Source organism: Dromiciops gliroides, chromosome 2 (assembly GCF_019393635.1).
Source record: "Dromiciops gliroides isolate mDroGli1 chromosome 2, mDroGli1.pri, whole genome shotgun sequence".
Taxonomy (NCBI): domain Eukaryota; kingdom Metazoa; phylum Chordata; class Mammalia; order Microbiotheria; family Microbiotheriidae; genus Dromiciops; species Dromiciops gliroides.
In genome coordinates this window covers 132,548,919-132,574,801 of record NC_057862.1, presented here as the reverse complement: position 1 = coordinate 132,574,801, position 25,883 = coordinate 132,548,919, and the positions used below count along the sequence as shown (strand labels likewise).

Genomic DNA, 25,883 nt, shown 5'->3' with positions numbered 1-25,883 from the left:
ATTCTACTTAGATGATACTACTCTCTTCCTTATGGAAATCCCACTTTCTTCTATTCTCCCTTCACTCACTGGGAGAATTAATTTTTGTCTTATTCCCCAATCCCATTTTAAGATCAATGAATTACCACAATCTTTTCACTTTATATTTTATACCACCCCTTTCTTTTATTAACCATATCACTTTATTAACCATATCAGCCTTTTCTATTGTTATACCCCAACTCTGGAAATCAAATCTATCTCTTTTTTTGTTCAATCTTTTTGTTTTGTGTGTGTGAGGCAATTGGGGTTAAGTGACTTGCCCAGGGTCACACAGCTAGTATGTGTTAAGTCTCTGAGGCTGGATTTGAACTCAGGTCCTCCTGACTCCAAGGCCAGTTCTCTATCCACTGTGCCACCTAGCTGCTAGTATTTTATTTTTCCAGTTACATGTAAAGAGAGTTTTCAACATTTGTTTTTATAAGATTTTGAGTTCCAAATTTTTCTCCTTTCCTCCCTCCCTTTCCTCCCCCTCCCCAAGACAGAAAGCAATCTGATATAGGTTATATATCTACAATCACATTAAACATTTTTCTACATTAGTCATGTTGTGAAAGAAGAATCAGAACAAAAAGGAAAAACCTCAACAAGAAAAAACAAAAACAAAAGAAGTAGAAATAGTATGGTTCAATCTGCATTCAGATTCCACAGTTCTTTTTTCTTCAATGTGGAGAGCATTTTCCATCATGAATCCTTTGGAATTTTCTTGGATCATTGTATTACTGAGAGGAGCACAGCTGATCATCACCCAATGTTGTTGTTACTGTGTACAATGATCTCCTGGTTCTGCTCACTTTACTCAGTATCAGTTCACTTAAGTCAAATCCATCACTTGCTTTGTCTTGGTAAATTTGGTTTCTCTATTGGCAACCCACAATACACCCCACCTTCATAATACATCAATTTTCTGGACTATACCAACTTTGTGACCGTATGTCACTAGATGCACCTTATCATTAGCAAATATGACTTTACCTTTGAATACTCTACTGTGGGCTTCCCCATTACATAGTATTATTTCCTTGTCTATAACCTTTTATATATTGAGTCCCTTTTTTTGGCACTTTTTTTTGTTTTTGTTTTGTTTTAAGTGAGGCAATTGGGGTTAAGTGACTTGCCCAGGGTTACACAGCTAGTAAATGTTAAGTGTCTGAGGCCGGGTTTGAACTCGGGCACTCCTGACTCCAGGGCTGGTGCTCTATCCACTGCACCACCTAGCTGCCCCTATAACCTTTTATATAATCTACTCTCTCTGAATGTACTCTTCGCCCTCACTAGTACCTTTAATTTGTTAGTCCTATACCCTGAAGATATCAATTCTTTGCTATTTTGGATTCTCTCTTTATATTGAATTCCTCAAGCATGATTCCTTCAGTCATGGCTTTACCATCATCCTACATACCTTTGCCTCTCCTAAATTCTCTTAAATCCTCAATTTCTAGCACCTGCTATTTGTTTCTTGTGCTACAGTGGATTTAGAGAAAATATTTTCAAAATTTTGTCATGTCCTCCTTCATGAAAACCTATTCAAGGCCTTCCTATATTTTGAGGTACTTTCCTCATTGAACACAGAAGTAATACTAATCATAAAGGTTGCTAGTTTTATCTGGATTTAGTAGTCTAAGTAGGTGGTGCCCTACTCAATTCCTGGAGAGCCAAAATCAGGATTAGGTTTATAATATACATGTGAAACTCTCTTTAGGTAGAAGAAAAGGAGGAAACTTGAAAAATGGATTAGTCTCTATTCTTCAAATACTGAAACAAAAAACTTAAAGCCTATAAGCTAATTCAAAAATGATCTTTCTTATGTATCATTTCTCTCTCTCTTTTTAAAAAAATAATTGCAAACTTTTTTTTGTAGGGCAATGAGGGTTAAGTGACTTGCCCAGGGTCACACAGCTAGTACCATTTCTTTTAATGTATAAGTTTTTGCTTTGTTTTTTTTCAAATTACATTTTTTTTTGCTGTTGTTGGCGATTATGAAGTAGTAAATTAGCCATTTCCTCTTTTACAGAATGAAGGGTGAATTTCAATTGAAATTTCTTTTCAGGTGTTGGGGTATTTAATTTCAAAATATGAAGAAAGCAAGACTAGGCAGTTGTTTAAAAAATTGAAAAGCCCTTAATATTCAATGTCACATTTATTGCTATAAAATATTTCTCTCTCTCTCTTAGACATCTGGTTCCCATTATGTATAGTATTGGGTACTTCAGTTCACTAGCCATTTTGCATACAAAATAGCATGCTACCAAAATCCTCACTGGTGTCACTTGGTACATATTTTCTCCAAATCATTTAATTTGATAAAGGTTTACAGGCAATGCATCTATTATCAACTTGAATCTTAAATATACCAAAAAAAATTCATTTGACTGCAATACTCACCTCAAGGAGTAAGTTGTTTAAAACTGAGAAATGAGGAACTTCACAAAGAGTATTTCTTTTTTGAAAAAATGTGTTTGTTAGGGGAAAACTGGGTTGAAATAATAACAGAAAAGTGAGCAAAATATATGAAAGCTGAAATGAGTATTTTCTATTAATGTTGACCCAGAAATGAGAGATGCAATATGGAATGTTTGCTAATGAGTCATGAATTTCAGTGTAATTGCTTCCACATTTAAGATAGTTCCCTTCCTAAACCATCTAATCTTTGACATATCCTACAACAATCCCATGTGTTGTAAATGATTTTGCTTTATTTCTTAGGTTACTATTAAGAGCTTATTTTATGGTTCGTTTAATTTTCTTTTTAAAACACACACATATACACCACTCCCCCACTCACACACACCCATACACACACTTAATATTATCATGCTCAATGTCAACTGTCCTGTATATTTCAAAACCAAAAATAATTATGAAACAAGAAGGAAGCACTCATTTCTCTGTCTGAAAATCAAAGCAAACACACTCAGGAAGAAATGTGAAACATAGTTCATTTTAGAACCCTAATTCAAGGCTCAGAGAATTCAAATGAAAGTGCTTAGATTAACATTGGGCTTTAAAATTTGCAAAGCAATTTATAATGCATTCCTCAGTTTCTTTCATTCCTTCCCCACAAAAGTCTTGAACAATAGATAGTATTGTTATCACCACTTTACAACTGAGGAAACTGAGGCTCAGTGAGGTTAGGTGATTAGCTCAGAGTCACACAGTAAGTATCTAAGGAGGGATTTGAATTAAAGTCTTCTGACAAGTTAGTATGTTCTGTACAATATACCATGTTGCCTTTCAAACAAGTAGCAAATGTTATTTTATAATGTTTTCAGACTTAAGAACATATAATAGGGTTAGTAGAAATACCAGTATTCAGTATAATAATAATAACTTAGGAATGACTTTGAAAAACTGTTCACAGTATAAAATGATCTATTAACATTATATTACTCTAGCATTTACACTGACTGATGTTAATTGTATGATTAGGTCTTTGGCAAAAAGTCAAGAATAACTTGATATGGAGAGTATTTTATCTCTTTAAGATGGTTAAAAGTGGATTTACTTGAGGGTGTGTGTGAAGGGGAAGTTTTGTTTCATAAGAAATAGCATGACAAGCAAACAATTACTTTCTGGTTGAACTAAGAAGAAAGTTTCAGAGTCTTTGTTATTGGTTTTGATAGATTCATGAAGCAAGAAGAAAGGCAAGTGAAGCTTCTGAATAGTACTCTTTGCTTTTCCTTACATAAAAACTACTTGGAGACTGTCTGAAGAACTTGCAGAAGTTGTCTAGAACCCAGCTTCTTAAATTGTGTGTTTGTCAAATGTAAGGTACTATGTACAGTTTATGATGAACAGGATGCTATCAGAAAAACCTGGACAGACCTACATGAAATGAAGCAGAGTGAAATGTGCTGTATACAAAAGAACAGCAAAAGTGTAAGATGATCTGCTGGGAAGCATGCGATTATTTTCAGCAAGGCAATGATCCAATAAAACCCTGAAGGACTTATGAAAATTGTAATCCATCTACAGTAAAAGAACTAATAGTATCTGAAAACAGATGGAAACAAATTAAAAAAAAATTTTAGGCTCGATTTGAACTTAGATCTTCCTGACCCCATGTTCAGCACTCTCCTAAGCACTGTACTACCTAAAGAGGAGGGAGGCAAGGGGAAATATGTGGTGGATTAATTAAATGATTAATGATCAGGTTGTAGAAAAACAAAGTATATACACATATTTCAAAGTTTCAGATGCATTTTTTTTTGTGGGGCAATGAGAGTTAAGTGACTTGTCCAAGGTCACACAGGTAATAAGTGTCAAATGTCTGAGACTGGATTTGAACTCAGGATCTCTAGATGGTAGAGGAAAGGCAGTGAGCTCTTAAACTCATGAACTCAGGTGCACCTGAATCCAGGGCTTGTGCTTTATCCACTATGCCACGTAGCTGCTCCCTATATGCATTATTAACATTTCATTCTTCTAGATAATCCACAAAGTAACAAATCAGTTCCCGATTTTTAGGGATTACCAGGTTCTAAGGAAGAACTCTTCTCATACTGAAAATTTGACAATTGGCTTACCAGTCTTTTAGAGCTCTCTCCAATACAGCCATGCAATGGGGTGATGACATTTTTGGCCATGCAATTTTCAAAGGCTTTCTACTAAGTCATAAGAGAATTTTGATTTGCCTTTGTGGAGGGAATATCCAGGCTAATAACCAGGCATTGAAGTACTGAAATTTTGTGATGTAGCAAGTACTTTTGAAAAATAATGCTACTCTCTCAGTTATAAACAAAAACATTTGGAATTTCTAGGAAAAAAAAAAGAGGAGAGGGCAGAATTTAAGGAAGTGATCATTAAAAAAAAGTTTTCATTTTGATTTGGGTTTCAGACTTTTAATCCTCTACAACTTTCCCAATGTACAACTTTTTGTGGATTACAAGAGAATGACTAATTGAGTGGCAAATTCCAGCCATTTTCATTGATGGAATCTTTGCTGAAATCCACACATTTGTACGTGTTATGCTCTTAGAATGGAGACATCCCCTGGTCATTGGCATGCCGATGGCCTAGATTGAAGAAAAAATACTTCCCCCCACCCCTTTTTCAAAAGTGACCTCTACTCAAGTAAATGAGTTATGACCCTTAACACCTAAACTAGAAAAGGAAGATATTCAGTTATGAGTTTACTTTAGATATTTACATCTTTTCTTGTATTTGGCATTTCTACCTATATTCTAAAAATTATTTAAATTGAGAGTGCTTGCTAGACTTAGGTTTTCAGACAGTAGACTTACCACACATTTTCTCCAAACTGTTACCTAAGATGTGATTAATTTCTTTTTGTATTCAAATCACAGCTGAGAAATATTTTGTATTGACTAGAGTTTATATGAAAGAAAAAGAGGACATGATCATACCCCAAAGCACTTTGGTCACAAAAATATCCTCTTAAGGATTTAATGAATCAGGAAAAGTGATGCCTCTCCCTCCTCTTGAATCATATTATAAAGTCTATACCTCTTATGCAAAAAGGATAGTGATCCACAGATTTAGTTCATAAAGTCTATGTAGGCTTTTGTAGTGCGTGATAACATGTATTTTTTTGTAAATTATTTCCTGATCTTTAAACATGTAATGACATGACAATACCTTTCACTGAACCCATTTCTTTGGCAATGCAAATATGATAATAATTTCAGGTAGTATGATTTTACCCACTTAATGACTGGTTAGTTGAGGAAGAAGTGATGTTTGAATCATTAATTACAATTCTGATCTCCATAGCTGTTTCATCTAGAAGTTATTTTTTTCCTGAGGTTTCTAATGATGTATATGTATTGTCCCAACCACCCCTTTCACACATACACACAGAGTGGAAAATAACACAATTATCTGAGTTAGAAATGAAATGATCCCCTCCCCTGCATTTTCAAACAATTCAGGCAAAAGTAGTGTTTTTATCTTCACTTGGGTGTTCAAGGTAATTTCCTCAATTTTCCATTTGCAAATGAAGACACAGCATTAACCAGTGACAAATTTTGTTATTATATCATGACCAATATGTACGTGTGTATTATTTTTGCTAGAATGAGGTGAACACTCAGACACTTGACACGTACTAGCTGTGTGACCCTGGGCAAGTCACTTAACCCTCGTTGCCCCGCAAATAAATAAACAAACAAACAGACAGGCAGACAGCCAAGTGAATGAATGAATGAATAAATAAATAAATGAACAAACAAACAAATAAATGCTCTGATTCATTTTAGATAGTCAACAGGATTTTTGTTTTGAAGCCTTCTAGGTTTTTGTTTTTGGTAAAGGAACTTAGATATATGTAAACATGTAAAACTTTAGGCTGTATGGATTTAGAGCTAGCAGGCCCTTTACAGATTATCTCATCTAACCTAATTTTACAGATGAAAAAACTGAAGCCGAGAGAAATTTATATGACTTGCATAAAATAAGGAGTATTTGACATCAGATCCTCTGATTCCACCTCCAATTTATTTTGGAAGCAGTGATATAAGTTTAAATTCTGGGATACCAAGCAAAAAGAATTCTAAAAGAATCCAAAACTTTTCAGTGGAAAAAGAAATACTTACAGGAGAGGCTTTCTCTCCTTTGCTCCCTTTAGTTCCCTTCCCACTCTCTCACCCACACCCCAATCTCTATAATGTAGGGGATATTTGGGAAGTTGATTTGGAATTTCCTACAACTAAGAAGGAAAACTAACCAAGTAGATAATACCTAAATGTGTATAAGAATGTCAATGATTTTCTACTTATTTTATCAATAAGAACACTTTTTGTCTCTCCTTTCCATCACAATGAATGCTTATCTTGTTTGAGTCTTTGAAGCTTGTGGCTCTTAAAAATAAAATAAATAAAATGATAATTACAATATCATCTTCTATATCAAACTGGGAAGTGGATAGTTCAAGTATGATCGTCTTTGTTTGACAAATATGAAAACTGAGGCTTAGAGTGCTTAAGTGACTTGCTTAAGTTCCCATTTCTACTTAAGTGACAGAGAGGGAGAGAGAACCCATGATCACTGATTCTAAATTCAAGGCTCTATCATTTGCTAGGTCTTAGAGAACCACAAAGAGAGAAAATGCTTATCTGGTTATCTTGGATGAAATCAGGTGATCTCAAAAATTTCCAGATAAGCATAAAAGGATAGCTGTGCCTTTTGGTTTAGAAATCTGTGGTATTAGTTAGCTATTTGTCAATGAAATAGAAACTTATCTTGGATGGGGCAAGAAGAATTGTATTTACTTTCATTTATTATTACCAAGAAACCTATTTTTATAACTAATGTTATAAGTGCAAATTCAAAGGTACTCCCTGAGGGTAGGGCCTATGACATTTTTCCTCCTTCTAACCTTATTGCTAAGAAAAATAAATATTTTTCAATAGAATTGAACATGATCATGGGTCATAGGACTTTTAGAGATGGAAGGGGTCCTATAGATCTTATTTTATTGATGAGAAAAGAGAGGTGAAAGGAATTGAAGGGACTTTCCCATGGAAGTACAGGTAGTAAGTAGCTGAATGGCAATTTGAACACTGGCCTTCTGGCTCCAAACCCAAGCCTTTATATTTATTTATTTTTAATTTTTGGTGAGGCAATAGGGGTTAAGTGACTTGCCTAGGGTCACATAGCTAGTAAGTGTTAAAGCGTCTGAGGTCAGATTTGAACTCAGGTCCTCCTGACTCCAGGGCCGGTGCTCTATCCACTGTGCCACCTAGCTGCTCCCAAACCCAAGCCTTTTTCTGTTATACTTCACTAATTCTTTCATTGTGGACATTCCTCAATTTTTTTTTGGCATTTTGAACAATATAGAAAATATTTTAGGTCATTAGGGTGCTGTTCAAACTACTTTATAGTAGTAATTAGCTACCATGAGCTTAAATGGCTTTCAGAACTCTGTGTGAAGTTGAAGGAAGATTAAACAATCTAAAACTGGGCCTACCACTGTGTGACTTTAGAGCCTCTCAGAGGTTCTTTCAGGATCCTTATGTAGAAAATGAAGACTATAATTAATATTTGTCTTGCCTGCTCTGAGGATGTTAGGGAAAATGTTTTAATAAAATCATAAACTCAATATTATTATAAAAATCTTTGAAAAAAGCATGAAAGCTTTTATTTTGAGCCTGACAATTAGATCTGCTGAATTTTACTTTGATAGAAGGTTGTTGTTTGTCCTTCATTCTCAAAGATCATGACATTGGGGTGATGTCATGACTTGCAGTGAATTGGAGACAGGGCTGTGTAAAGTCACCAACTTCACTCACTCCTCCAGAGCCATCTGAGTCCATTGAACTGTGAGATATAAATCATGACAACTGGAAATGGCCCTGAATGTTTGAGGCAATTGGAGTTAAGTGACTTGCCCAGGGTCATATGACTAGGAAGTGTCTGAGATAGATTTTAACTCAGGTCCTCCTGAATCCAGAGCCAGTGCTCTATCCATTACACAATCTAGCTGCTCTTGATAGAAGGTAAGCAGCATACAACTAATGGAATAACAGAGTACTTGAGATGTAGCTACAGTAGGACCAGACTCTTCAGAAAATTATGCAAGGAATGGAAATCTATATTTATTATGGATTTACAACTTAGATATTAGTTTAACATAGTGAAAATTAAAGGGGAATGTCAGTAAAAGCAATCTGGAATTATAGGAACTAATACATTTATCACAAGGAATTATAAGGAAATGCCTAACTGTCCTTGAAAACTTACCTAGCAGCATTAGCCTTTGGCAAATGGAAAAAAAAAATCACATTTAAATGGTTAGAATATAATGCTGAACTTTCCCCAAAGTCACCAACTTAGGAAAAGAGTGGTATTGATCCTTCAAAAAATTCTGACTTCTTTTAAGAATAATATATTTCTATAGTAAGATCACTTTGAAAATTAATCTTAAAATTAGGAGCATTGGGGGCAGCTAGGTGGCGCAGTGGATAGAGCACCAGCCCTGGATTCAGGAGGACCTGAGTTCAAATCCAGCCTCAGACACTAAACACAATAGCTGTGTGACCTTGGGCAGGTCACTTAACCCTCATTGCCTCATTAAAAAAAAAATAGGAGCATTGGAATGAATGTTAGAATGTGTGTGTATGGGGGGGGGGCTGTGAGATGGATGCTTTGTTCTGTTTCAAACATATTCACTGTCATTTCTTTTATCAAGTGGTCTGAGAGACCCACTGATGGCTGCCGTAGACTTGTCAGCAAATCTAACAGAGTTCAATATTAAAGAGGGATGAGGAAGCTTTTACTCAGACAACATTTGTCCAGGGAGGATTTGATATGTAATCTAAATTGCATTATTGATGAATGAAAGAGGATTGGAACACAGGTAGTAAAACACTCTCATAGAAATAACCAGCCTAGTAAATAAACCATCATCAACAATTTTTGGACATTTGAGTGGGTTTTTTTTGTTTTTGTTTTTGTTTTTTTTAATGCTCCTGTCCTCAACCTTCCCTCAATTCCTTCTGTTTCATTTTTGACACCAGGACATCATTTTGTGCAGGAGACACAGTGAAACTTATCCAGTGAATGAAAGGGATCCAAAAACCATATGATTTCATAGGAGTATGGAAATCTCTTAAGCCAGTGGTATCAAACTCAAATAGAAATTTGGACCAATAGTCCATAAACGAGGATCCCAGCAAGTGATATATGGGCTTAATTTTAAAATGTAATGCTACGTATGATTTATTGTATTTTATTTATTTTGTTAAATATTTCCCAGTTACATTATAAGGCCAGCCAGGTGGCACAGGGGAGAAAGTGCCAGGCCTGAAGTCAGGAATTCTCATCTTCCTCAGTTCAAATCTGGCCCCAGACACTTATGACCCTGAGCAAGTCACTTAGCCTTAATTGCCTTAGTTTTCTCATCTATAAAATGACCTGGAGAGGGAAATGACAAAGCTACTCCAGTATCTTTGCAAAAAAAAAAACCCAAAAAACTCCAAATGGGGTCACAAAGAGTCAGACGTGACTGAAACTACAGAACAACATTAACAATTACATTTTAATCTGGTATAAACTGTGGGCCACAAGGAGCTCCCCTGCTCCTTCCCTCTCTCCCCCTTAAATGATTAGATACCTTATTGGATTGGATTGGACTTGGATGCAGAAAGCTCTGGGTTCAAATATACTCTCAGATACTTCCGAGCTGTGTGACTTTGGTCAAGTCATTTGTCATTTCCAGCCTCAGTTTCCTCTTCTTTAAAAGAGGGAGAATAATGTGAGAGAATAACATCTCACAGGTTTGTTGTGCAACTCAAAAGAAATAACATATATCAAGTCTTTTTGCAAAACTTAAAGGACTATATACTACTTATTTCTATGAACCTTGGCAGCCTGGTGTAAGAGACAGAATGCAAGTTTTGGAGTCAAGAATTATCTGGGTTCAACTTCCACCTCAGAAATTTACTAACTAAGGAATCCTTGGATAGTCTCAACCTCCCTGAGGTTCTATTTACCTCCCCTATAAAGTAGGGAGATAATTCCTGACATATCTACCTCACAGGGTTGTTTTAAAGATCAAATGAGATAATAGATTTAAAACACCTTTCTAATCATAAAGGACTATATAAAATTTTACTTTCACATTTAACTCAGTTAAACCCATATAAAACTAAATGAAGAATGCTGATACTTCTATATTGGACACCTCAAAATGATAAAACTATTGCATCTTAGAAAGATGAGTTTTCTTTTTCCCTAGAAAATTTCCAAACTTAAATATTCCTGGGTGCAAACTACAGAATGTATAGGGATTACTTTGGCCCCCTCAGAGATATATGCTAAAGCAGCTGTCTAACAGAGACAGAGCCACTCACCCCAACAGATGAGTATAGATGGAGGATTCTATATCAAAAGCTGGAACCTGGCCAGACCAGAAAACCAACACTATGCCTTTTGAAAGTACCCTGGGATCATCCCAGACCCCAAGGGCATGGAATTTGGGCTTGTGATCTCATTCCCCAGGACAGCCCTTCCAAGCCACACAAATGCTTCCTTTTACCCTGATAACCACAGGACTGACTACCTGTTCAGTGACAAAGTACTTCTCCCTCCCTTTTCTCAGCACAGCTGAGAAATCCTTTGTATCGGGGTTAACTCACAGGCAACTGCTTAACTCCAGGCTTAGAAAGCACATACTGCATCTTTAAGAAATAGTTTACTTGTGAATCAGTAAATGGACTAGACAAAGCAGCCATTATTTATGCATTCCTGCATACATGGCAAGGTGAAAATAATAGAATAAACATCATATACTTCATTATGATATCGGTTTACACTTCCAGGGTACACAAAAAGAGGCCATTTCATCAAGCTAATTGCCTGAAAGTAAAAGAGAGAGAACTTTAGCTATTAGTCTATTATGGGGCTTTTTTCTTAATCACAAATAGGGGCCGTGTGTCCCTAGGGGGATGTGTATTCTAATTTACAATTGAACTACAGATCAGAGCAATCAATCTTGTGCAGCACTTTTACAGTGTAATTGCTGCAACGTAACAAATAAAAAAAAGTTGGGAGGGGGGACCCTAGGCTGAGCTTCAGCTTGAGGTGGGGATATTTACCAGGCATTGGTTCAGGGTGGGAGGGAGAGAAAAAACGCCACTGACATGAATATGCAATGAGGGCTCATTAGCGGCCCAGTGTTGCCATGACGAATGGCATTATCCCCAGCCTGGTGCTGCCTAAACATGAATTTTATAACGACCCATTTATCATGACTTGTCACGGGCTCCTCTACTGTACTTTCTTCCAGCTCACACACCTTTCCCCATTATTGCTGGCGAATCCTGGCCTTTTATTATGATTGTTTCATTTCATATTGATTTCCATCTCTCCAGAAGTAAACATTAATAAACAGGAGCACACTAATGAGTAATTGTTGAGTTCAAAGTAAAAAAAAAAAAAAGTATAATAGGATGAGGTTTCTGTCCTGTGCACTGGTCTGTTTTTATTCCATTGAACTTTTATGGGGAGCTAAGGTATAAGATTCATTCTCAGATTCTCACTAGATTTCCACCCCCCCCCTTCTCTTTCTCTTTTAGATTCAGAGTAGTGTTTGTCAGAGGAAAGATGTGAATTCAGATCTTCCTGAGTCTAAGGCTAGCCCTCAATCCACTTCTTAATCCTGCCTCTCATTTTTTTTTTTTGCCTCACATACAGAACAATACATCGAACCCCTCTATTAGAATGTAAGGTCTATAAAAGAAGGCCTGTGTCTTTTCGAAACTGAACCACCACCCACACCTACTACCACAACATTCCCTACCTAGATTGCAGTTAAGTGAATTTCTTGAATTGGATTCCCTTATTTCTAGGTGGATTGTTTTTTCCTTTTATGTCAAGTCTCTTATAGAGTATTTCAAAAGCATAGTTCAAAAGTTTTCTTTTGGAAGAGTATTGGAATAGTTTTTTTGGAGGGGGAGGATTTGAAAATCTAGAACAAAAATCTAGAATCTGTGTGTGTGTGTGTGTGTGTGTGTGTGTGTGTGTGTGTGTGTGTGTGTGTGTGATATGGATCTTCTTTAAGAGTTTGGTGAAATCTATGACCCCCTTCTCATGATAATGCTTTTAAATGAATAAAATATGTAGAGTTACAAAGGAAATCAATTAAATTGAAATAAAGCTGTATTTTTTTTTTTGCCATTGAAGTTAGCAGACTCTATGAAATCTAGCTATGGACTATGGATCCTAGGTTAAGAATCTCTCTCTCTCTCTCTCTCTCTCTCTCTCTCTCTCTCTCTCTCTCTCTCTCTCTCTCTTTGTTTTTTTTTTTTTTTGGTGAGGCAATTGGGGTTAAGTGACTTGCCTAGGGTCACACAGCTAGTAAGTGTTAAGTGTCTGAGGTCGCATTTGAACTCAGGTCCTCCTGAATCCAGAGCCAATGCTCTATCCACTGCACCACCTAGCTGCCCCCAAGAATCTCTTAATCTAGAAATCTTAGTGCTCAGTAGTTTATGAACTTCTGAGTTGATTTCTTATTTACGATGTCTTCCTTTTATCCCCACATTCCAAACTAGCCAACAGTTCATATTTTTGTGAAAGCTTCCTAGACATCAGCTTTTGAGGAAAGAAAAAATGGGTTAAAATAGTGATCAATCATTTTAAAACAACAAAATGTTCTAAAAAGGCAATCTGATTTATTATCTAGAAAACCATACAGCTGGGATATAAATTGGAAATGAGACTATTTATTAGACTTTATTGCTATGTAACTTTAGTGTACCCTTATTAGAAGGGACCGAGTGGATATTGAGCAGGACCAGACTACATTTGTTATAGATTCAGGAACTATTGTTATTTTTTATTCTATATATAAATAATGAAATTCAGCGTGGTATAGCAAATAAAGAATGAGCTACAGAGCTAAGATGATCTACTTCTGACATACGGGCTATGTTACCCTGGTCAAATTACAACTTTTCAATTCTCTAGTCTAGCCATTCTCAAAACTTTTAGTCTCAATATCTCTTTGCCCTCCTAAAAATTATCAAGGACCCCACCAAAGAGCTTTAGTTCATGTGGGTTATGTTAATAGATATTTACTATATTAAAATTAAAAATATCTTAATATTATTAATAGTCAAGAACTTGTGGGCCCCTTAAAAAGGACTTGAGACCACTTTGATAAGTGCTGTTCTAGGCAATTCTTTCAAACTATAAGTTTCAGAGAAAGTGCCAACCTAAATTGGTAAAGGTGTTTCCTCACCTGACAGTTCCTTGTACTAGTGAAATCACAGACCCAATTTTTACCTTTATGTATGAATCAGTTTGGTGCTATTAAAAATATGAGGTAATTTCTCTTTTCTAAGGTGCAACATTGACAAGGAATTCCCTATGTTAGGAAAATCACAATTCTTATCCCTAACCTTATTGTTTGTTGTTCGTTCTTGTTTTTTGAAGAGGAACAATGACATCATGGGTGATGTCTTGACATTCTTGTGAATTAGATTTAAGTAAGGCAGAGTTGGAGAAAGTTGTCAGCCTCACTCTCTCTTACAATAATCAAAACACAGTGCCAATTTAGAAGTCTAGATGACTGACAATGGCTCAGGATGCAGCAGATGACAATGGCATCTTCGATGTCTGACGAAGCTTCATCTTCCTTCGTGACCATTGAAACAAATTGTCCCAGCCACCATTCTGCAAGGGAAGACTTCATGTTTGGAGTAGACATCCCCCTAACTTGAGACCTGTTGTTTACCCTCAACCTGGTTTAGCCCATCTGCTGAGATGGTTTTTCCAGGGTTCAGCTGCTGCACAAGCTATAGCTTCTTGGAGCCACAGAGAAGAGTTGGCTGAGAGGTGGACAACAAAGGTAGTTGAGTAACCCTGAAAAAGACTTACCAAGCCCTCATATCACAGGTGGTAGTCCTCCCTGAACGCCCCATATGCCACTCCTAACCCTATATATCCATTAGAATGAATATTGTAGTAGTCCAGTTCTAAAATGACATCATTCCAATTGAGATATGTACTAAAAGAAATGAATTATTCTCCTTGATTAAAAAAAAAACAGCCCCCCCCAATAAAAAACCCTACAGTCATGAAATGTTACTTGGATTATAGAATTTAAATATTTAGAGGAGGTAATATTTTTAGGATATTGACTAAAAGAATTTACAAACCAAATCAAGGTATGTTTGTGAATGTTTCAGATAATAGACATATATATACATATATGTGTATATGTACATATATATATATATACACACACACATATTTTGGTGAGGCAATTGGGGTTAAGTGACTTGCTCAGGGTCACCCAGCTAGTAAGTGTCAAGTGTCTGAAGCTGGATTTGAACTCAGGTCCTCCTGAATCCAGGACTGGTGCTTTATCCACTGTGCCACCTAGCTGCCCCTATATTTATATTTTTGACAGTGAATAAAATGGGACTTTTAGGGAAAATGTTTTGTCCTATTAATAAGTGAGTCAAGGGTCGGTGAAGAATATCAAATCACATCTTGGTTCTAAATGAACAGATTAAAACTAAATCTCTCCGTCACCAAACATTTTAATTTTTTGTTTGATTTACTTACACATACACACACACACACACACACACATATATATGCATCTGTCTCAACATTTTTATCTGAATATTTGGTATCATGTTGGCTCATAAGACAGATGCAAAGTTAAATTCTGATTTTTTAAGAAATAATTTTAAATTATAGCATCTGATAATTATCTTAGAGACTAACTTTGTATATTTTCAAAAATAAAAATAAAATTGAACATTATAAATGCTGGTTAAGTTGTAGTAATCACTGAGTAGCAATAAAATAATAAATACAATATAGAACAGGTTAAATCCTTGCCTAGTAAAACAGTGCAGAAAAGAAAGGTGTGCTTTGGTTCCCTAAAGATAAAGTTAGATACCAGGAACATTTAAATCTCAATGGAAACATCAGTTTCCTCAAGCAGAATTTTTTGGGGGTGCCTCAATCTACTCCTCTCTAATATGGGAATTGTTCCTCTAGGGTGCTTATGAGGATTCATTAATTTGTGATGTATTTGAGGATATGAACTGTGGGACACATACTCTTTGCAAAGAGAATTATCCAGGCTGATCAAATCAATGTAAACCTTTTCTCTAAGCAGTCTCCTGATATGCCCCAGGCTGAACCCTAGAGAAAAATCAGCTGAAATTCCACTTCAAAGCCTTTATACTTAATGAAAGGCACCTTGTTGTTGCCAATTTTTCTGAGTCCTTCTAAAAGGGTTATCATACTTATCGAAATTTGTTCTCTGCAGCTTATTCTCTGTATAAGGGAGTATATAATGAAAATCACCAGCCAACTCTTAATATTCTGAAGTTTTAAAGTGAGGAGTATTTCCTTGAGAGCCCATGACTTGGATACATAATTCAGATGGAAAGGATTAAACCCAAGAATTTATGCTAATGCAGAGATGATACTATTTAAGAAACCTCCTAAATATCTAGAGTAAGAAAGATTGGCTATTGTACAGGCAAGGTCTAGCCCATAATATAACGGAAATGATAGAATTGTATCTAATACTATATCTTTTATCATATAGCTACATACTTTTTCAAAAATCCACTTTGGGAACCTCCAGGCATTTTTCTGGTCATTTTTTCAGACCCAGAGCTTGTCAATCAAATTTCAAATTCTAATGAAATAAATTAGCCTGCACACTTGATCTAGTTTAACTGTATCATCAATGAACCCATTTCTTCTTTTTCCTGAAGCCAATCATATGCTTATTCCCACTTAAAGGGAGAGGAGAAAAGCTTAACCCTTCTTCACTGCTTCTAATGACATCTTCAGTCATTAATGAGTTAATAAAAATATCAAAGTCATCTGGGGATAGATAAGGAGGAAGAAAGAAGAGTATTGTACATGTAATGACAGGCTCCCTTGCTGCCCTCTAAGATGTCATGGGTCAGTCATGTTAAGAATGTGTGCGTCCAATCAGTTGCTGATTTCTATCAGGCAGGCCTCAAGCAGGAGCTGACATGGGCCAGTATGGGAGTTACAATGAATAAACAATGACTTTTTGGATTGTTGGCTGCTGTGTGTGGGGGGGTGGGGTAGGGTTAGATATACTAAATCATGATGACATTAGCAATCAATATACCAATTACGGGACAAGTTATTGGATGAAGAATGTATATGTCTTGAGCCATGTTACTCTTTGAGCAGGTCACTAGCAGTGGAAAACCCCTTACTACAATGTGGCTTAACACCTTGTGATCCTAAGGTATAAAATCATACAGAGCCCAAGTACCTGCAACTCAGATATAAAAGGAAAACATTGAGTCTTTGTATCCTATTGTCTTCAAATAGACTAAAAATAGGAAAAAGGATGCTATGTGACTTGTTGAATGAATTACTATTTGGTCACAGTGACCAAGAATAAAGGTAGCTTTTATCTGTTTTTAAAATAATGTTATAAACAATCTTAAAAGTAAAACTTGATTATATCAAAAGAAAATAGAAAAGAAAATGACAATGTGCTAAAAAAATGTGACAAGTACAATAGACAATGTTGTTCTGTGTTTTCTCTGAATGACTGAACAAGCTACCTTTTCTAAATAGAAAAGGCTTCTTAGTAGTATTAGGCTGCTGGCCATTTTGGGGGCCTTCTGCCCTGGTATCAGAATCCATTTCTTTACTAGAGCTGAAGTCCCATGAGTCTGTGTAAACTAAGAAGAAATGAACATATAATGAACTTGGAAAAGGTTCTTAGAGTCATAGTTCTGTAAAAAGTGACAGAGAGAGGGGGCAGCTAGGTGGCACAGTGGATAAAGCACCAGCCCTGGATTCAGGAGGATCTGAGTTCAAATCTGGCCTCAGACATTTGACATTTACTAGCTGTGTGACCCTGGGCAAGTCACTTAACCCTCATTGCCCAACAAGACAAAATAAAACAAAAAGTGACAGAGAGAATAGTTCAATACATTTTAGAAATGTATGAGCTGAAGAGTTATTCTACCATTCTAAAGAATAGTGAACCATGATATCCATGATATTTATAACTAAGATAATAATTATATTTGAATGACCTAATGATGATGTTACCTTAAAAAAATTAGGTATTTCCAACTTATATGTCACTAACCCTTTAATAACCCTTCTCTTAATATCACAAAATCTGATTCAAAATGAGATTAAAATAAAGTTAGAACATATATGTGGATATATATACACACAAAATCATAACGCATTTATGAATCCTTTTAATATATAATAGAAAATTAACTTTCTACCAGAAAATAACTGCTAATTAACAATCATGACTATTTATACCATTATTCTTCTGAAAGGCTATCTGGTATAATAGATTGGTCACTGGACATGGAGTCAGGAATTCCTAGCTTCATAGCCCATCTCAGACACTACAGTGTGATCCTAGTCAATTAACATAACTTCTTTTTTTTCCTTTTTAGTTTTCATTTCCTTGACTTCAAAATGGGGATAGTAACAGCAAATATTGTATAAGATTGTTCTAAGGATTAAATGAGATACTAACAAACCCTAAAGTTCTAAATAAATGTCAGTTATTTTGATTCTGTATGTATACAAGAGGTAGTATAAATAACTACAAATTCCCTTCCTTTGAATAATTTCTACTGCCTCTCCCATAAAAACTTTCACTACAGCTGCTAAAATATAGAAACCTTGACTTATTTGAATTTTGTTATTGAAATGAATAGTGAAAAAGGAAAATAACAGGGTCAGAGAAGAGATTTGAAGAGTCTGAATAATCCGAACACTGGATAAATCAGGACTTTAATTAGCACGAATTAATAGTTTCTGATTGGCGACGGTATGGGGTAATAGGTCCATAATTGTTTGTATGGGCCAGCTTACTTAATTCTGGTTCAAAACCACAGTTCACACCCCTAACCCAGAATCAGGTGGGAGAATATGGATGGCTACATGCAAACACATCATCATTGCAGGGGAAAAATGTGCTAAATGGCTAGGGTAAATGACAAGATCCAACAGTTGCAAACACTGTCCTACCAACTTAATGTTCATGATTTTCTATATGACAATATTGAAAGAATAGCACCCAGAATTTCTTTTGAATGCAAAGCACATTTAAGACGGTATCATTAAAACATTCTTGAATTGATAAGATTATTCTGAGAAGTATGTTTCTCAAGTCTTTGCCAGACTCCTTTTAAGGTTAGATTTTAATTTTTAGCATCCAAAAACTTACATGTAAATAGGCTGGATATTTTATGGTGACAGTGACCTGAGACTGGAGTCAGGTTCTCTTGTGATTTAAAGCTAAACTCTTTGCTTCTTTGTTTTAAATAATTAAACTTTTAACACCCAGTCAGGTTTTATGACTTTCAGCTCTTCATGCCAATAAAGAAGACCCAGACCCCTACCAGCAAGGATTTTTACTGTCCAGCTTCTGATGGTGTGGGAAAATAAACTGATTACATAATTCCTGAATGGTTGACATATTTTCCAGACCAGATAGACAACTAATGTTGCTACTGATGATGGTGATGATGAAGAGGAGGAAGGGGAACAGGAGAAAGGAAATAAAGAGAAGAAAGAAGACAAAGAAAGAGAGAAGAGAACAAGGAGTAGGACAGGAAGGAGAAGAAGGTGAAGGAAAAGGAGAGGAGAAAGAAAAAGGGGAAGAGGGAAGGTAGAACAACTATGAAAATCATAATTACTACTACTACTACTACTACTACTACTACTACTACTACTGCTTCTTCTGCTACTACTACTACTACTGCTTCTTCTTCTGCTACTACTACTACTGCTTCTTCTTCTTCTGCTGCTACTACTACTACTACTACTGCTACTACCACCACCACCAACATCACCACCTGGCACTTTTCTGTAGTGACTGTAGTGTTTCACTTTCTGCTCCCTTCCAGCCCCTCAGGAACTGGGGTAAATCCCCAGCATCCAATTTATCTCATGACACAAACACATAAACTTCACAGAAATTTATGAGAATCGGAAGATTATTACCTAGTGGTTGTGCATTATTTAGGCTTTTTTTCTTACATCTCTTCCTAACCTTTCCACTTGATATTTTTTGAAGAGTTTCTTTCTTTTAATCTTGGAAGTTGACTGATGGATTGCTGTGTTCTGGATGTCCCCAGCTGTGGCAGCCATTTTTTTCATGACACTGGCCATTCTTGGAAATGATGGAAGGCTTAGGATGTGCAGAGGTCAAACCAGTCAAGACTCAGAGCAGATCATTGGTTGTAAAATCTATTTTCCTGAGATTTCTTGCCAGAGCCGTGTGTTAATGCCAAATGCTAATTCTTGCTGGGGACATGATGTCTTGTAAATGTTATGAAAGAATATCATTTTTCCTGTAGAAGTTAAGGGACTTTTAAGGCCATGTTAAGAAAGGGATTGTTTTCCCATGTCACATCTGTAGGTCATGCATTTGGCCTATAAATTGGCTTTATGCTTGAAAGCCCCCTCAACTGTTTCACAACAGCTACAACAGGAAGGGGAAAATTGACCTAAAATTCCATTTTGAAAATATGTGGAGAGATTAAAAAACATATTCATATTTGCTATCCTTTCTAAATAAATCAAAGACCTAGATTACAAGTCTATGCAAGACTCTATGCTCATTTGAAGATCATCAGTTCTAAAAATAATAGAATTTAACTCAACTTGGAGATGTCTTAAAGACATGTTTTCAGCTCCTTTGGTAAAATTGTCCTTGTTGACATAACATGTGCTTCATGGCTTTAAAGACATATTACATTCATTTGTATAAGGAGAGTCATTCTAATTTTTACAGGCGAAAATAAGCTCAGTATAATAATGCTGAGATCTAACCACTTTGGTTTGGCTTGTTATGTAGATGGATTTTTTCCCCCTTATAGTCTTTGAAATGTTTTGAATTAAAATAGCTTACTCAAGGTCACTGAAGGCATATGGTCCTGCTCAAAACTTTAAACAAAACATTAGTTTTTACAACCTTTTGTAATTTGGTATTGTATACAACATGGTTATATGCAGAGTTTCTGTAATCTTTTCAGTGGGTGACAGAAATATGAGAAGCAAATTTATAAGCCATTTAGTGAAGCATTTAATCAATTTCATGCATAGGAAATAACTCCGATTGCTTTGCTTTATCAATCTTTCCAGCAGAACTCTAGTCATTGAGATCTCCAAACACTCAAGAGAGAAAAAAAAATGCACAAACCTTACGGTGTACATGGAATGTCAGGAACTTCTGAAAGCTGTTTAAGCTTACTTGCCAGCATCAATAATCCCTCTTGGGCTGTTAATATATTTCAAAAAGAAAACAGGAGTCTAATAATTAGGGAAAGTTTTCAAGACTTCACCATCAAGTTATCCATTAAGCACCCTTTTCTTAGAGTGACTCTTTGATACCAATTGTGGTATGCAGATTATGTTGCCTTCTGTGCTTAAAGATGAACTATATCAATAGTTAACCTGCAAATATATTTTTAAATCTACATTAAAATGTATCTTTGATTCAGTGAATCTTATATATCCAACAAAAAATGTGAAAATCTACCCAAGTAGCCTTGTTACTAAAAGGGATATTTTAGGACACTTGAACAGTCTTTAAGAGTTCATATTCTGATTTGCTTTTGAATTGCTTAAAAGATTAATGCAGCTCTTGGCTACATAGGAGATTAATGTTTTCTTTTCTGTCATGTACCATAGCCCCTCTTATAACACTTTACCCAAAACACTATCAAGTTCTTAAGTGAAAAACTCCTAAGGGAGCAAAAGACAATCTCTATCATAATCATCATCTGCTAAACTATATTAAAATTACATTAGTCTAGTGCCAGAGCTGCACCTTGCCCTCTAAAATTAGAGCTGATATAATGGTACTGTAGACATAGTTTCTAATTTAGAAATAATTTGCTTCCACTTATTTCTGAAGCTAGAAAAACTCTAGTGAATAAATTCCTGCCTAGATTATTCAGTTCAGATTTTAATGTCAAGTTTATTTGCAGACCATAGTGTTTTAGGAGATTGTGACTGAGGCAGCAGAGTAACAGTGGTAAGACCATTGGACCTGGGCACAGAAAGTCATAGGTTTCAATGTAAGGTTTTGTGAACTTTAAAGCACTAGATAAATGTTATTTAGGAGGATATTGATATTCTATGAATTCCTCTCATCATTTTAGGGATGAAGAAGAAGGTTCTAGCTGAACACATAAGGTTTTGTTTTGTGTTTTTTTTCCTACATTAGTACTTTGGTGGGCCAAAAGTTGACATTTTTTAAAGATACCAAACTAAGTCACAACTAGCAATGATAGCCAAATTATACATGGTAGACCTGCTTTGGCAGTCTGGTACATAACTTATGTGGAAACTGGCCAGAGGAATTTATTCTTGTTGATCAGTTCTAGCTAAAGATATCCTGATGCCTGATGGAAGTCAATGTCTCAAAACATTATGACTCATCTCTTTTTCCTAAAAATACAAAACCCCTTTGCAAAATAAAGTCTACAGAAAGTAAATTAAGGGGAAAGGACTTTCCTTGACACAGTCAAATTTCTTTCCTGTTACTTAAAAAAATCCTTAGGCGCATGCAATGCTTATTTTAAATCTCAATGTAAACTTTGTCATCACCACCAAAACAATGCCCTCTTTGCAGCAGCTATTTTCAAAGATGTAAGTAGTCATTGATGGTCACCTAAGTTTACCATGTAAAGACAAAAGTTTACAATCTACATATATACTCTCTCATATATAGTGCTTAATTTATCTGTGGCAGCCAATGAATATTAAATAATAGTGATCCTTAAGCCCTTTTCTATATTCAGAAAGATTCACAGTAGAAAAATCAATAATAAATATTTAGCAAATATCCCTATAAGTTCTTTTTCAGTTTCCTTATGAAGATGGGGTTTTCTAGATTTCACTTATATCAGGGTTCCTCACTAGAAAAAGGCTACGGATTTCCATGTAATATTTGTGCTGAACTTCTATCTCCTTCCCACTCCCCTATCATTTCTCTGGTTGAAGAAAAAAAATCTTGTTCCAGTCTCAATTTTTCTAAGGGTATACAGGATATATCCTCCTCTATATCACTTCATCTAATTGGAAACGCATGGTGCCTCCTATGGGTCTCCATTTCTGTTTTCTCTAGAGGTATAACTCTTGCTTTGGCTGGAGAAAAACACCAGTGAATGCACAATTACTTCTTTTTCTTACCAGGATTCCTTTATCTTCCTAAACCACCAATCAGGACACAGGTACTTCAAATGATTCTTGATTTGCCCTTCTGAATGACCCTGAGCCCCAATCTCTGCATATTCCTTAGTAGTTAGTTCCAGCTCCAGAATGGATTAGTCTAGAGGTCTGGGTGGCTTCTGCAATAAGCCCCCAAAATTCCCACATAATTTCTTATGCTGATCCATGATATAATGAAACTGATATGGGGAAAGTTGTGACGTGGAAGGGATAACTGTAGTTGGAATTTGGACGAAGCTGAGTGACTTCCTTCTTTTTTCTCTGTAGCATCTTTCCTTATTTGTAAAATGAGGGAGTTGGAGTTAGATGAGTTCTAAGGTCCTGCCTTGTTCTAGATTTATGATTCTACTTCTCTAAAAAGACAGTTTTGTTGTATAGATTTTTGCAGTTTGAGTCAGTGTTGTGGTAGAAAGAGAGATGTTCTAAATTGAGGTTCTGGATTGGATTGGAACTTACTAGATTTGCAACTGAGCATATAATTTAATATCTCTGAACTTTAGTTTTTCCATCTGCAAAATGTATATAATATTTATATCTACATTTATCTATGTCTATCTACAAATAAAATATAGGACTCATTATATTTATGAACTGATTATATGTATGCATACCAATCTATATGTCTGTCTTTCTATCATCTCTCTGTCTCTGTTTCTCTGTCTCCCTCATTCAACAAATGGCAGTCACTGTGCTGGTTTACTGGATACTGGTAGAAGCACATACGTATAAAGAATGAAATGATTCTCACTTTCAATAAAATTACATTCTAATGGGGAGATGACTACATATAAAATATATACAACATAAAGTTAATATACCTACACATACATAGTTGTTCAATACAAAGTAGCTTGGAAGGGAGGACACTAGTAGTTGAGATCAGGAAAGTTTTTATGAAGAAGATGGTGCCTTAGATGCACCTTAAAATAAGAGAGGGATTCTATGAGACAGAGGTAGGGAGAGAGTGCATTCCAGGCATGGGGGAGGGCCAGTACAAAGCCAGAGACAGGAAATGGAATGTTTTCTTTGCATTCATCTTGGGGTTATTATAAGGATGAAATGAGATAATATTGGTGTTGATGCTTTGTAAGCCATAAAGGACTTGGCAAATATAAAGTATTTTCAAAGCTAAACGACACCAGCAAATATATTTTCAAAGCTAAATGACACCTATACATTTTTGGGTGGTTTTCTAAATTAAAAAAAAACGCTAGTAATACATTTACAAAATAAAACTTTTTTGGAGATTTTTATATTAGCTAAAACATTTGTTTACTTGAAAGTAAAGTAGATGCAACAATTTAAAAGCTTCAATCAAGTTCTGCTTTCTTTCTCTTGCTGTTTACAAAGCAAGATATTTTATGGATGTAATTTATACGTTGAATAGAAGAGGGCTATTCCCAATATTATCTTTATCTTCTAGACATAAATAACAAACAACTCCAGTAATCAAAATTTACTACAATTGTAATAGATTTTGGCAACGTTTATGTATTGTAGGCAGTGTTAACATAATGTTGACTTCCAAGACTAGGGCCAGGGACTTTTGCTTGGCTTTATTATAAAAAAAATTACTGTATTGGTAGCTTTTACGACATAAAAGAGATTAATTCCCATAAATAAAATTGTTTATACCGCCTTCTAATCAAAAAGTTGAAATTATCTGTGACAATGTACACACTAAAAAGTTGTATACTATGAAAATATTTCAATAATTAATGCATACTCCATCTAGAGCAATTGACAGTGAGGTCATAAACATAATGGGCCATCTGTGTTTGATTTGTAGATGAAAATGTTTAAAGGGATAGACAGGTAATTCAAGATTCCTTTGCAAATGTAGGCACTAAAGATTTCTTTCACCTTTTATGTTGTTGTTGTGTTTTTTAATAAAAAAGTACTTTCTAGGCTACCACTTCAACTATTCAACATTATAGAAGTCTAAGATGTAAGGTGGTATGGAATATGATTCCTTTTCAAGTTTTTGATATGCACACGATTCAGGACTATGTCACCTCAACAATTATATTTTAGTGTTGTGATCATAGAATGCCACAGTTTCTAAAGAACTAAAATTTTATGTTGCCCCAAAGGTTGATGGAGAAATGTGTAGTGGTTTTAAGCAAGTTTGTGTGTATGTGTGTGTGTGTGTGTGTGTGTGTGCAAACAGGCTTTTATTTAAAAATCAGTACACATGTGTACCATCTGATTGTTTCTCATTTTCAATGTTTATATTCTCTGGTAGGAGCAGAGTGTGTTATACTCTTCTGGGCATACAGTGTAAGGTGACAGGGCTTTTAGAAATTGCCAGGGACAGAATCCTGTGGGGCCACCTTTTCACTATTTGTTTCTTTCCATTGTAAGAAAGTTGTCTGAACTAATTCTTGGAGTCCTGGTGTTGATAGATTTTCATGATCAAGTTTGAAGCATATAGGCATCATTAATGCTCAAAAATCCCCAGTGTTATGAAGAGGGGTGAGAGGGTCACATTATGCATAGCATAAATGAGGAAATTTCTGTTATTCCTGGGTGGAGTAGAGGGGTCCACTGCTTCTAGCATGTTGTGCTGTAGGGTGTAGAGTTTGGAGCCAAATGCCATCTGAAGATCTTCCCTGTGTCTGCTCTCCAGGATATATAGGGCTGTATCAACAACTCTCTGCTCAATAATATGTGTGAATTTATTTAGTATTGAGCACCTGCAGAGCTCATTGGTCTGTACCACTAATACATTGTCTAGCAGAAGGAAGAAGTCTACATCTCTGCTCCTGTCCATGCCCATCTCTTTCTGTACATTGTTCAAATCCTCTGATATTCCAGATTGCAAAGAGGGAGTCATTCTTCTGAGTTGGACCATCTATTTCAGGTCTGGCATGTTTTGGTAGTTCAGGAACAAGATTTGAGAGTATTTTCAGAGATGAACTAAATGGAAGAAGTGACAGAGGACATAATTGAGAAAGCATATGACTGGAAAAAGAAGAAGGTTGGTTATAGGGCAAGATAAGGGTGGTTAATCTGGGTTCTGGGTTAAAAGATTTAAAAACAAAGGTTTAAAGTGCAATGGGTAGATACCCTATGGAGGATTTATGAAAGAATTGCAAGGATGAGAAGGTATGAATGGGCTGTAATCTGCAACCTGGATGGAG

The 25,883-nt window shown here is 35.7% G+C and overlaps 1 long non-coding RNA gene and 1 pseudogene across 1 annotated transcript in view; one reads left to right on the top strand and one right to left on the bottom strand.

Moving 5' to 3' along the window:
• The window catches only part of LOC122742328, a 32,520-nt gene extending 13,406 nt beyond the window's left edge, over nucleotides 1-19,114 (top strand). The window contains exon 3 of the long non-coding RNA XR_006354914.1: nucleotides 18,986-19,114. This is a non-coding gene — a long non-coding RNA (uncharacterized LOC122742328). The remainder of the gene's footprint in view (nucleotides 1-18,985) is intronic.
• Nucleotides 19,115-24,925: 5,811 nt separating this feature from the next.
• Nucleotides 24,926-25,636, bottom strand: LOC122738398 (annotated as a pseudogene).
• Between the last annotated feature and the right edge of the window lie 247 nt (nucleotides 25,637-25,883).